Genomic DNA, 13,879 nt, shown 5'->3' on the forward strand with positions numbered 1-13,879 from the left:
CAGTTCACAAACACAAGAACGGCTTTCATATTTAACTCTGTTATCAGCCGAAAAGGATCTCCTGCGGCAGCTCAAGTCTGAGTTCTGGTAATCAACGAATTCGGCACTGTCGTAATTGAAAGTTTATTTATTTATTTTTTGTAACTGTTTACCTTAACGAAAAGTTCAGTACACGCCAATGCTTAACACGATAGAAGACCAAATAGTAAAGCTACAGATACGTACACACCACGACATTAAAGATCATACTTTGTTGCACAGTGAAACAATATAGATACCGCTATAACAAAAAAAAAAAAAAAATGGTTCGAATGGCTCTGAGCACTATGGGACTCAACTGCTGTGGTCATAAGTCCCCTAGAACTTAGAACTACTTAAACCTAACTAACCTAAGGACATCACACACATCCATGCCCGAAGCAGGATTCGAACCTGCGACCGTAGCGGTCGTGCGGTTCCAGACTGTAGCGCCTTTAACCGCTCGGCCACTCCGGCCGGCTATAACAAAAACGTCATGGGTTTCTCGTCACGTCAGTTTGTTGTGTCTGCAACGTTTCGAAAGTTATACTCGTATGCTATCCTTCCATCTTCTAACCTTCCGTAGTGTTGAAGACAAATTGTTAATCAGGGCAACAAGAAATGGGAGAACATTTTACTGCACTGACGCGCCGTCAAGACCTTCATTTATAGTCAGACGTCGTATTGTTCTTGATCAGAATTACCTCTCAGAGCCCAAACATTTAGATAAATTACGGGAGTGGCCAGTAAGGTACGGTACTCGCTTTTCTATACAGGGTGGTTCCGTGATGTTGATAACAAACTTTCAGTGATTATGGGTAACTGTATCAAATTGAGGTAGGGATCCTAGAACGGAAACTACCGATTCGAAAGGTATAAGCGGAAACCTACTCATTTACCGCTTTAACCTCCCTAAGCGCTCAGACTAAGGGCACCAACTTCCAAACTCTGATCTTGACACACAGAATTCCCACTGAATACTCCCCAACACCCTCACATGTGTGCCCCTGTTGATGAACTAGTAACGGTGCACGTATCTTCATGTCAGAAAGACCGAAAATCCTAAGTCTACAGTACAGTAATAATGAGTTCTATTTACCTGCTCAAGTTTCACAAGCTACTTGCTAGATTTACAACAGTTGTTCAAAATGGAGTCTCCAAGCATCATATCAGGCATGGTACCGTCACACAAAGTTCTGTCGTACCCCGGTATCGTTCGAATGGCGTCGCAGGTAGCGAGACTTCTTGCCAGGTAACCCTCTTCAGTCTCAACAGACGTCTCGTATGCAAGTCTTTTCACATGGCCTCACAAGAAATCAAATGGGGTAAGGTCAGGTGACCGGGCTGCCTATCCACTTTTCAGGAAATATCTGATCCACATGTTCACGAACCCTCAGTCCAAAGTGGGGTGGAGTTTCATCGCGCTAGAACTACATTCGTTGATGAGTAACAAGTGAGATGTTCCAAGAACCTGTGTACACTGGTACATTTAAGCGGCGAGGAAGAACAAACGGGCCTAGTACGTAAACACTGCCTATGCCTGCCCACACGTTAAATGTACTCTACTGGCCATTAAAATTGCTTCACCACGAAGATGACGTGCTACAGACGCGAAATTTAAACGACAGGAAGAAGATGCTGTGATATGCAAATGATCAGCTTTTCAGAACATTCATACAAGGTTGGCGCCGGTGGCGACACCTACAACGTGCAGACATGAGGAAAGTTTCCAACCGATTTCTCATACACAAACAGCAGTTGACCGACGTTGCCTGGTGAAACGTTGTTGTCATTCCTCTTGTAAGGAGGAGAAATGCGTACCATCGCATTTCCGACTTTGATACATATCGGATTGTAGCCTATCGCGATTGCGGTTTATCGTATCGCGACATTGCTGCTCGCGTTGGTTGAGATCCAATGACTGTTAGCAGAATATGGAATCGGTGGGTCCAGGAGGGTAATACGGAACGCCGTGCTGGATCCCAACGGCCTCTTATCACTAGCCGTCGAGATGACAGGCATCTTATCCACATGGCTGTAACGGATCGTGCAGCCACGTCTCGATCCCTGAGTCAACAAATGGGGTCGTTTACAAGACAACAACCATCTGCACGAACAGTTCGACGACGATTCCAGCAGCATGGACTATCAGCTCGGAGACCACGGCTGCGGTTACCTTTGACGCTGCATCACAGACAGGAGAGCCTGTGATGGTGTACTCATCGTCGAACCTGGGTGCACGAATGGCAAAACGTCGTTTTTTCGGATGAATCCAGGTTCTGTTTACAGCATCATGATGGTCGCATCCGTGTTTGTCGACATCGCGGTGAACGCACATTGGATGCTGTAGTGGGACGAAATTGAAGCGTCACCCATCCACCAGTGTCAGCCCAGTTTGCAGGTGAATATAAGTTTAATTTAGTTTTGTTTATGTATTTTTCTTAATATTTGTAATAGCTGTGAATTATCTAAAAGTTTTGTATTTTTTTATGTTTCATGTACGGAGAGGGCTCAACAACGAACGGAGACAGCATCTTCGCTGCCGCGACCAGAGAGGAAATTGCTGGCCACTATACGTCGCGAGTCGACAGCCAAAGAGCAACAGAAGATCCTGGAACCGAGTTGTTGCGTCGTGCTTCTAAAAATTAAAATGATTTTTTTTTACTCTTTTTGTACAACAATGACGTCATAGAGAGCTTAATCTTATTGAAAAGTCAGTCCTAGTTTGTCAACGGTCAAGTTCACATCTGTATGTGTAGGAAGCTAATAAAATAGTGGATGCTACTAAAGTTGAAACACGTGTTCTGAGGATTTATTTATGAAGAATTATGTGAACGGATTAATAATATATTTGACAAGATTATTGAATTCTGACAGCGTTCATCGAAACGTTGAATCTCAAAGGTTTATTCAATGTGTGATTCTGATATCGATTAAATCAAGATAACGTGTGTCAATATAATTTCTGAGGAGAAACAAACGAAATTTAAATCGAAAAAGTTTATGAAAATCAATTGGTCCAAGTGATGTAATTCTTTGGATACGACTCAACTGATGTTTTACAGTTTCGTTCAAGAACCATTCTATGACAATTTAAAAAGAATATAAATCATTTTGAAGTGGGTTGTAACTGACGTAGGTGACGAAGTCTGCACAGGGTCATATATCAAACGAAAATCGGTTATAAAAAAAAATTTACGTCGTTACACTACAATGCGTGTATTCGTCATCACCATACTGGCGTATCACCCGGCGTGATGGTATGGGGTGCCATTGATTACACGTCTCGGTCACCTCTTGTTCGCACTGACGGCACTTTGAACGGTGGACGTTACATTCCAAATGTGTCAGACCCGTGGCTCTATTCTTCATTCGATCCCTGCGAAACCCTACATTTCAGCAAGATAATGCACGACCGCATGTTGCAGGTCCTGTACGAGCCTTTCTGGATACAGGAAATGTTCGACTGCTGCCGTGGCTAGCACATTCTCCAGATCTCTCACCAATTTAAAACTTCTGGTCAATGGTGGCCGAGCAACTGGCTCGTCACAATACGTCAGTCACTACTCTTGATGAACTTTGGTATCGTCTTGAAGGTGCATGGGCAGCTCTACCTGTACACGCCATCCAAGCTCTGTTTGACTCAATGCCCAGGCGTATCAAAGCCGTTATTACGGCCAGAGGTGGTTGTTCTGGGTACTGATTTCTCAGGATCTATGCACCCAAATTGCGTGAAAATGTAATCACATGTCAGTTCTAGTATAATATATTTGTTCAATGAATACCCGTTTATCACATGCATTTCTTCTTGGTGTAACAGTTTTAATGGCCAGTAGTGTATTATTAAAAGTAGACAAATTAAACAGCGTATTTACTTGCATTTCGCACTTAAGGCATCTCTGAATAGCGTGCTATCATTCCATTATTTCACAAGTATTAACACTTTGCCTTCCGCAAATCTCGTACAAATTTATTCGCTTGGCGCCAGCAGCGCTAAGTAGGATTACTTGGCTTGTCGCCGGCCACTTGTCACCTCTCCGTTGATGACAAGCTTCAAACGCCTTGACTTTTGCGGAAATCCTCTATTTTGACGTATCGTTCCACAAACTCGAATTTTTTTTCAAATAACTTCTATACTAATTTTACACTGTTATAATAATTATCCGTGCAGAGGTGATGCCACTTTCCATCAGAAGGTGTCAATAGTTCATCACTGGTTTTGGTAAAGGCTGTCCAGCGCCGGAATATATCTCGAATGAGAAAATGTATGCCGTACTCGAATCACGCAGCATCCGAATGAGTATGTCGTAATTTTTCGACGGCTTGTAAACTTTAAAATTTAACCGTCCACGCCACGGTATCATTCCTTCATCAGCTGAGATGTTTTGACTTCGATTAAACGTTTCTTTAAACTTTTTGGATAAATAATCAGTTACGAATTCAACTTTGACAAGCCGGTCGGCATTATCCAGTTTATTGTTGCTGTCGGAAAAATGTAAAAATGATAATATTGAAACGTCTCCTTTCAACAATTATACATGACTGTGCTTAAACTGACACACAATATTTTGTTAGCGCAACGCAATCTGACTTTCAAAATTCCCTACAAAAGAATGGCCCTGACTAACATTAAACTATACCTTTCACAAATCACTTACCTCACAAAAATCTTCGCTGCTCAAGCTACTGCAATACAGCGAGCGCCACTACTGCCAGCTAAATAAAAGATTCAAACTATGGAAGGCACTAACTACTGATAGGGATAGTTAGCAAATGAAAGATATTAATAGAGAACAAACAATGTATTTACCTTGATATCATCATATATAAATATAGCAGTTCATGACAAATTACAAATCTCCGCCATCTCTCTCCCCACATCCACCACTGCTGGCGGCTCACCTCCAACTGCGCAACGCTACGCGCTGTTCACAGCCAGCTGCCTAACACTACAATGGCGAGTATTACAACAATGCAAAGCAGTCACAGACTGCACACAGCACAGCCAGTGATTTTCATACAGAGGTGGCGTTACCAATAAAAAAACTTAAACAGCCTACTTACATAGAGAAAACATAAACAGCCCACTTACAATATTTTTCTCACTCGGTTGCGGGACATCGTTTTCCGAAATATTGGTGTGTCTATCAACGGATTCGTTGACCAATGATCATTGATCCTTGCTTTTCTTACAATTCCCATAAGGATAGCAAGCCCAAACCATTATGTAAGTTCGGGTCCCGTAACGTTGACAAATTTGGCATTTTTTAAAATCCAATTTCGTTCTATTGCAACTTTGACTGTAGTACTTTTTGGTTTCGTTACTAATATATTCAAATAGATCGTTCCCAATATATAATTGCCCGATATCCTCGACGCTTTGTGTATCTTTGGGAAATATGTTTGGACCCGGAGATACTTCAAATTTATTATTGGTCCTCGGTAAACCAAAATCTGACCACTGTGCGCTGTCTTCTTCGTCTGATTCAGCCGAATCAGTTGGCAACCGTAGCGTTCGCCGAATTCTTCTTGGACGTATTCCACTATCTTCCTACGATTCTGCTTCACTTTCATTTTTTTGATACTCAATGACTTCTTCCCAATCGACCAGATCGTTAGGAACGTCAGACAAGACGTCCGCGCATTCATCGTAAAAAATGTTCAAATGTGTGTGAAATCTTATGGGACTTAAGTGCCAAGGTCATCTGTCCCTAAGCTTACACACTACTTAACCTAAATTATCCTAAGGACAAACACACATACACACACACACACACACACACACACACACACACACACACACCCATGCCTGAGGGAGGACTCGAACCGCCGCCGGGACCAGCCGCACAGTCCATGACTGCAGTGCCTCAGTCCCCTCGGCTAATCCCGCACAGCGCATTCATCGTAAATAATCCTATTGTCTCCTTCGTCCGCCATGATGAAAGGGCACAAGTACTTATAAAAAAAAACATTAGTTGACGTGTGTAACTTATTGTTACCTAAACAAAACACTAACAGAATGCAAAAGATACTAAGGAGTTATCGCCGGCCACTGAGCGATTCTATGCAGACGACACCACTGTGGTGTCGCCGGAAGGCATAGTGTTAGTAACCAGCAGAATAATAAACACCTGCTAAACAAAAAGGCAGACGAAGCACGTCGGAGATCTTTGGATCGCGCCTAACTTGGATGGCGAACGAAGTGGTTCGGTTGTAAGATCAGAATTGTTTTGGTAGTGTCGGAGGACAGACATGACATCTGCCGCGGTCAGTTTCAGTCAAGATTTCATTAGTAATCCATGGTTTGTATAAACAGATCTTGTTGGGAAGCCTCGGAGGACAGACATGTTGTCTGTCGCGGTCGGTGTTAGTTAAGATTTTAATAGTAAGTATGGTTGTGTGGATGCGTAGCTGAGAAGAGTGTGATACAAATTACGGAAATATGCAGATCATTAGTTCGTTGAAGAATAGAAATCATTTGTGACTCTAAAGTGGAAGGTAATAGTGCAGTTTCTCGTGTTCTCCCAGTAAAAAGCGAGTTAGAAATTTAATCATTTCTAAAATAACAGTTCCTCGCAAAGAGTTTCCTACAGTCTCAAGATGACGGATTCACGACCTACGTGCTGTTTTCTGCGCAGGGAAGAACAATAGAAGACTGGAGGTTGGTGAACATTAATTAGAACTTACGCATTCCACTCACAAGGGGAAGCCGCCAATTGTGAAATTCAGATTCAATTCATACTGCGCATAATAAAAGCTCACGGCCAGATGCGTAATGTGGCAAAGCACCAAGATGCACTTCTCAGCCGTTGTCGAGAAAATCGACAGTTAAAAGAAACCGTTGCGATGAAATACTCTCTAAGATTATTAATTTTCTACAGCGTCGTGGCGCAACGGTAAGCGCTCGGGTTCGTAATCCGAAAGTCGCCGGATCGAATCTCGCGCCATGCAACCTTTTTTTTTTAGCATTTGTTTTTTTGTAATTCAAATGTGTGTACACACACACACACACACACACACACACACACACACACATATATATATATATATATAATTCCCGGCAATCAGTTGCAACAATTATGCATATAATAAGTTGTTGAAAGTCGTTTGTCGTGGAAAAACAAAGTTGTATTTCACAAACGTTATTAATTGTCTTCATAATGTTAACCACGTATAGTTAACGGAAGACGTAGAAACGATATTCCGAAACGAATACGTATAGCGTAAGTCAAACGTTCGAATTAGAATAGAAACCCCACGAACACAAATTTGCTGTGGCAGGTATGAAATACAAACTCCGTTACTCGTTCGTTACACTTGAAGGACAGATGTTGAATGGGCCGAAACGAGCCGCCGCATAACAGCGTAGTTGCGTGCTAACTTCGAAAGAAGGTAGATGCGGTCCCTAGCGCAACTTATAACATCGTCGAAAATCGGTGCGGACGTGAGAGCTTTGGTACACACTGTTAAACAAACGGAAAAATGGAGGCGGTACAATTGGAGAGCGATCCGCCATCACCAACATGCATAAGCAATTCATTAATAGTTTGTATATATATACACTCCTGGAAATGGAAAAAAGAACACATTGACACCGGTGTGTCAGGCCCACCATACTTGCTCCGGACACTGCGAGAGGGCTGTACAAGCAATGATCACACGCACGGCACAGCGGACACACCAGGAACCGCGGTGTTGGCCGTCGAATGGCGCTAGCTGCGCAGCATTTGTGCACCGCCGCCGTCAGTGTCAGCCAGTTTGCCGTGGCATACGGAGCTCCATCTCAGTCTTTAACACTGGTAGCATGCCGCGACAGCGTGGACGTGAACCGTATGTGCAGTTGACTGACTTTGAGCGAGGGCGTATAGTGGGCATGCGGGAGGCCGGGTGGACGTACCGCCGAATTGCTCAACACGTGGGGCGTGAGGTCTCCACAGTACATCGATGTTGTCGCCAGTGGTCGGCGGAAGGTGCACGTGCCCGTCGACCTGGGACCGGACCGCAGCGACGCACAGATGCACGCCAAGAAATGAAATGAAATGGCTCTGAGCACTATGGGACTTAACATCTATGGTCATCAGTCCCCTAGAACTTAGAACTACTTAAACCTAACTAACCTAAGGACAGCACACAACACCCAGCCATCACGAGGCAGAGAAAATCCCTGACCCCGCCGGGAATCGAACCCGGGAACCCGGGCGTGGGAAGCGAGAACGCTACCCCACGACCACGAGATGCGGGCTGCACGCCAAGACCGTAGGATCCTACGCAGTGCCGTAGGGGACCGCACCGCCACTTCCCAGCAAATTAGGGACACTGTTGCTCCTGGGGTATCGGCGAGGACCATTCGCAACCGTCTCCATGAAGCTGGGCTACGGTCCCGCACACCGTTAGGCCGTCTTCCGCTCACGCCCCAACATAGTGCAGCCCGCCTCCAGTGGTGTCGCGACAGGCGTGAATGGAGGGACGAATGGAGACGTGTCGTCTTCAGCGATGAGAGTCGCTTCTGCCTTGGTGCCAACGATGGTCGTATGCGTGTTTGGCGCCGTGCAGGTGAGCGCCACAATCAGGACTGCATACGACCGAGGCACACAGGGCCAACACCCGGCATCATGGTGTGGGGAGCGATCTCCTACACTGGCCGTACACCACTGGTGATCGTCGAGGGGACACTGAATAGTGCACGGTACATCCAAACCGTCATCGAACCCATCGTTCTACCATTCCTAGACCGGCAAGGGAACTTGCTGTTCCAACAGGACAATGCACGTCCGCATGTATCCCGTGCCACCCAACGTGCTCTAGAAGGTGTAAGTCAACTACCCTGGCCAGCAAGATCTCCGGATCTGTCCCCCATTGAGCATGTTTGGGACTGGATGAAGCGTCGTCTCACGCGGTCTGCACGTCCAGCACGAACGCTGGTCCAACTGAGGCGCCAGGTGGAAATGGCATGGCAAGCCGTTCCACAGGACTACATCCAGCATCTCTACGATCGTCTCCATGGGAGAATAGCAGCCTGCATTGCTGCGAAAGGTGGATATACACTGTACTAGTGCCGACATTGTGCATGCTCTGTTGCCTGTGTCTATGTGCCTGTGGTTCTGTCAGTGTGATCATGTGATGTATCTGACCCCAGGAATGTGTCAATAAAGTTTCCCCTTCCTGGGACAATGAATTCACGGTGTTCTTATTTCAATTTCCAGGAGTGTATATATATATATATATATATATATATATATATATATATATATATATATATATATATGAATTACAAAAAACTAATAATAAAAAAATTTTGCATGGCGCGAGAATCGACCCGGCGACCTTCGGATTACGAACCCCAGCGCATACCGCTGCGCCACGACGCTGTAGAAAATTATTAATCTTAGAGAGTATTTCACCCCGACGGTTTCTTTTAACTGTGGATTTTTCTCTACAACGGCTGAGAAGTGCATCTTGGTGCTTTGCCACATTACACCTCTGGCCATGAGCTTTTATTATGCGCAGTATGAATCGAATCTGAATTTCACAATTGGCGGCCTCCCCTTGTCAGTGCGGTGGAAGCAAATAGGCACCTCGCGGGCACTGCAGTCTTAGTACAAATGAGATCATCTGTGGTAACACAGAGGAGATGTGAAGAAGGGAAATACTTTTGAGGGAAGGGGTTTATCACAGGCACGTATAGATGTCACCCTCTCCCTCTCCGATCCTCTCTCTTTTCCAACATTGTGGTACCAATTGTGCTGTTTACTCAATAGTGGGAACAGTCTTGAAAATATGGTGTGAGCCGGGGCTGTCTTCTACGCGGATATTTGGTGTTGTATAACCTTTACGCTTCTCTGCTGCTTCCATTTGCTTGTCCACAGGCAAAAACATGTCTGAAGCTTCTGTCGCCGATTACAACTCCGTCTGGTTAGCACTGATCGACAGTAGCACTTCAACTTGTGAACACAGACTACAGTCTACCACAGGACACACGTTGTACGACAGGATTTCTCACGTTAGTACACAGTACGCCGCCTGCATTGGATTAATTGCGTTAGTATCCGAATCTCCACAGCTAAGTTCTCGTCGGGTTTGTCTACACTACAGTCTTAGCATCAATAGCACCGGTAGACGTATTCCACTGTCAGAGATATCCGAATGATTTTCGGTTATAACTGTCGGCTCGGTCGTTTCCGGACCAGTGTCCCCAACCTCAAATTGATAAATTTACTGTTCTCCATCATACCTGAAAGTTAGTAACATCATCATGGGACCACCATGTCCATGGGAATTTCCATTACCTGGCCAATGTGTAATGGCAACCTGTTAGACATCTGCACCAGAACATAAAACCCGTTCTGAACTCTAGACCTGCAGTACAGCCTATACGGAAATAATTTTTTTTCCTAATATTGTGTATTTGAACTTCAAAGTTCATACTAAATTCATCCTCATTGTTGTTGTTGTTGTGGTCTTCAGTCCTGGGACTGGTTTGATGCAGCTCTCCATGCTACTCTATCCTGTACAAGCTTCTTTATCTCCCAGTACCTACTGCAACCTACATCCTTCTGAATCTGCTTAGTGTATTCATCTCTTGGTCTCCCTCTACGATTTTTACCCTCCACGCTGCCCTCCAATGCTAAATTTGTGATCCCTTGATGCCTCAAAACATGTCCTACCAACCGATCCCTTCTTCTAGTCAAGTTGTGCCACAAACTTCTCTTCTCCCCAATCCTATTCAATACCTCCTCATTGGTTACGTAATCTACCCACCTTATCTTCAGCATTCTTCTGTAGCACCGCATTTTGAAAGCTTCTATTCTCTTCTTGTCCAAACTAGTTATCGTCCATGTTTCACTTCCATACATGGCTACACTCCATACAAATACTTTCAGAAACGACTTCCTAATACTTAAATCTATACTCGATTTCAACAAATTTCTCATCTTCAGAAACGCTTTCCTTGCCATTGCCAGTCTACATTTTATATCCTCTCTACTTCGACCATCATCAGTTATTTTACTCCCTAAATAGCAAAACTCCTTTACTACTTTAAGTGTCTCATTTCCTAATCTAATTTCCTCAGCATCACCCGATTTAATTTGACTACATTCCATTATCCTCGTTTTGCTTTTGTTGATGTTCATCTTATATCCTCCTTTCAAGACACTGTCCATTCCGTTCAACTGCTCTTCCAAGTCCTTTGCTGTCTCTGACTGAATTACAATGTCATCGGCGAACCTAAAAGTTTTTACTTCTTCTCCATGAATTTTAATACCTACTCCTAATTTTTCTTTTGTTTCCTTTACTGCTTGCTCAATATACAGATTGAATAACATCGGGGAGAGGCTACAACCCTGTCTCACTCCTTTCCCAACCACTGCTTCCCTTTCATGCCCCTCATCCTCATTATCAACCACAAATACTATACGCTGTAAATGTGTCGGCATATGAGTGCCAGAAATACTTCGAAGATCCCTGAAGAGGATTCTGCAAGAATTTCGATCATCAGATGTGCATGATACCTATCGCCTCTGTAGATTTTTGACCTTAATTACATTGCTCCAAAAGTTTACGCCGGAGGACAGTACTGAGTGAAACTATGCTAGTGATCCCATCTGCATCTCATCACAGTGCAATTTCAAAGTTAGCCAGTCAACGGAGACCAAAAAAAAAAAAAAATGGAATACGGAGAAAAAAATCGCTGCCGCAAATTTTTGTACAGTGGCAGGGGGGGGGGGGGGGGACTGCCATGAAAAACATAGTACTAAAAATCACGACCGTTAGGGCATGAACGTGGGGGTTGGGGGTGGGGGGGGGGGGGCGAGTAATCATTTAATAAACTGAAAATAGCTCCACTATACAAACACGATCTCAATGAAGTTGTTTTGTCTACTCGAATAAGAAGAGTGGGCAGGAATTGATGGGGAGATGCAGTCTGTAAACTAATTAGCGCGCACCTCTCGTGATGGGGACAGTTGTCTTTCCAGGAAGAACGCCACAAATAATATACTGGATGAATAAGAGCAATTTTCCCCTCTAGCAGTGTACAACAATGTGCAGAGATTTACATCGATTCCACCCATAAACGTTTCTTGCGTTAGTATTATTAGTCACTCATGTCTTTATTCCATATAGTGTTAACGCACTCTGTGGAAGATAAACAACCCCCCTCCCCTTCTCACGGGTGCATCTGCGCATTGTGTCACCAGTAATTCATAAGGTGCCCTGAGGAGGGCTACATAACTGTGAAATACCCTGTGGCTGCTTCCTGTGACATATTGGGAAGATCGATTAGGGAATTACCTGCTCGTTCTTCAGTGGAAACTACGTGATCACAATCCGGCTACATACCCCTTCTCTCGCGCTTCTACGCTCAACTGCTCCGCCCCCACTACCAACCCTGCTACATCCTCAGAACACAAATTGTTCCTTAATACCCCTCTGCTGTGCTCTGACGTTCTTAAACCGCTTCATTTGATAATGAATATTAATTTTATACCATTATTTTTAATAATCTGCGATTTATCCATCTCCTGTAACGCGGAAACTATTAGTGATAGAGAAAAGAATGAATTGGAGCCTTTTGCTGTGGGATATTTCAGTTGGTTTAATTTTGTAGTGGGAAATGTTTTCGCTACCAGCCGTGATTTTCGAGTTACTCAGTAGTACACACAAAATCACAGACACCTCTGAAAGATTCAGAACAACCGCAAGGAAAACCTTCAACTGTTCCACTGTCAGCCATCTTGTTTTTACACCTTCAGCTGCTCCACTGCCTGCCATGTTTGTTTTTACAGCTGGTAAACAGTCAAACAGTGACAGTGGCAACTCAATATATAGTGTTTGACAGTAATGAAGATGAGGAAAAAGAAAATGTAAGTGAAACACACACACACACACACACACACCAAGTGCCGCTAACGAAGCGATTGCCTTTCGTGACATCTTTTGCAATAACGACTGCGGGAATCGACGGTATCTCGTAAGGAAGGAAAGAGCAGCAGCTGCCGCCGAGCCCAGGCGCCGTGCCGAACACGCAGAAGGTCCCCGGCTCGATTGCGGGCGGAAACCCGTTTTCGTCGCACTCAGCAAGACACTTGCTACGATCTCTACTGTGACCATTTAAATCAACTTCAAACGTTCCATCAGCAGGGTGCACATGGCTCAAATGAAACATGAAACTGTTTCAGAACTGGTTGTCGGATTTTAGCGCTGACTTGGAGGCCTGGAAATGCGCGAAACAGCCGCCGCCACGCGATTTGTTACCACACCGTTGTACAAAACGCAAGGTCTCGTCCGGGATTTGAACCCGGGACCTCCTGCACCCGAAGCAGGAATCATACCCCTAGACCAACGAGCCTATTCGTTCCGAAAACGCACTGCATGTGAATGACGCCACCTTTGATGGTCTCACCATGTAGGGCTGCATATATATATACATATACAATATACAAATATACAAAATTAATTTCAGGCATAGAAATAACAATTTTCAAATCGCAATTTTGGCTTAAATAAATTATCTACTTCAAGGTGTAAGTGGTTGCAGATGACAAACTGTGGAACAAAACAGTCACTGTAGAAACACAACACATCAGATAAACCACACCATGTGGTAAACAGGTATGAATTCATAATTCATGTGTTTTTTCAAATATCTGTAATTACAATTTAAAAACTAGTAGTTACATCTATACAAACAGTAAAGACTATTCTTTATCTTTAACAGATGAAAATAAAAGCCCACTGAAGATGATACAACTGCAGTGAAACATGTTTGGGTTAAAAAACAAAATTGTGTTTTGCCAAAGGCGGACCCTATCCAAAAACGTACGTATTGTTAAAGCAAACACGGAGATAAGGAAAGAGCTTC

At 44.0% G+C, this 13,879-nt stretch overlaps 1 non-coding gene across 1 annotated transcript; it reads right to left on the minus strand.

Moving 5' to 3' along the window:
* Positions 1-13,293: 13,293 nt before the first annotated feature.
* Trnap-cgg (transfer RNA proline (anticodon CGG)) lies at positions 13,294-13,366 on the minus strand. The gene has a single exon. It is a non-coding gene; the product is annotated as a tRNA-Pro (tRNA).
* Positions 13,367-13,879: the final 513 nt, after the last annotated feature.

Source organism: Schistocerca serialis, chromosome 6, assembly GCF_023864345.2.
Source record: "Schistocerca serialis cubense isolate TAMUIC-IGC-003099 chromosome 6, iqSchSeri2.2, whole genome shotgun sequence".
NCBI classification, from domain to species: Eukaryota; Metazoa; Arthropoda; class Insecta; order Orthoptera; family Acrididae; genus Schistocerca; species Schistocerca serialis.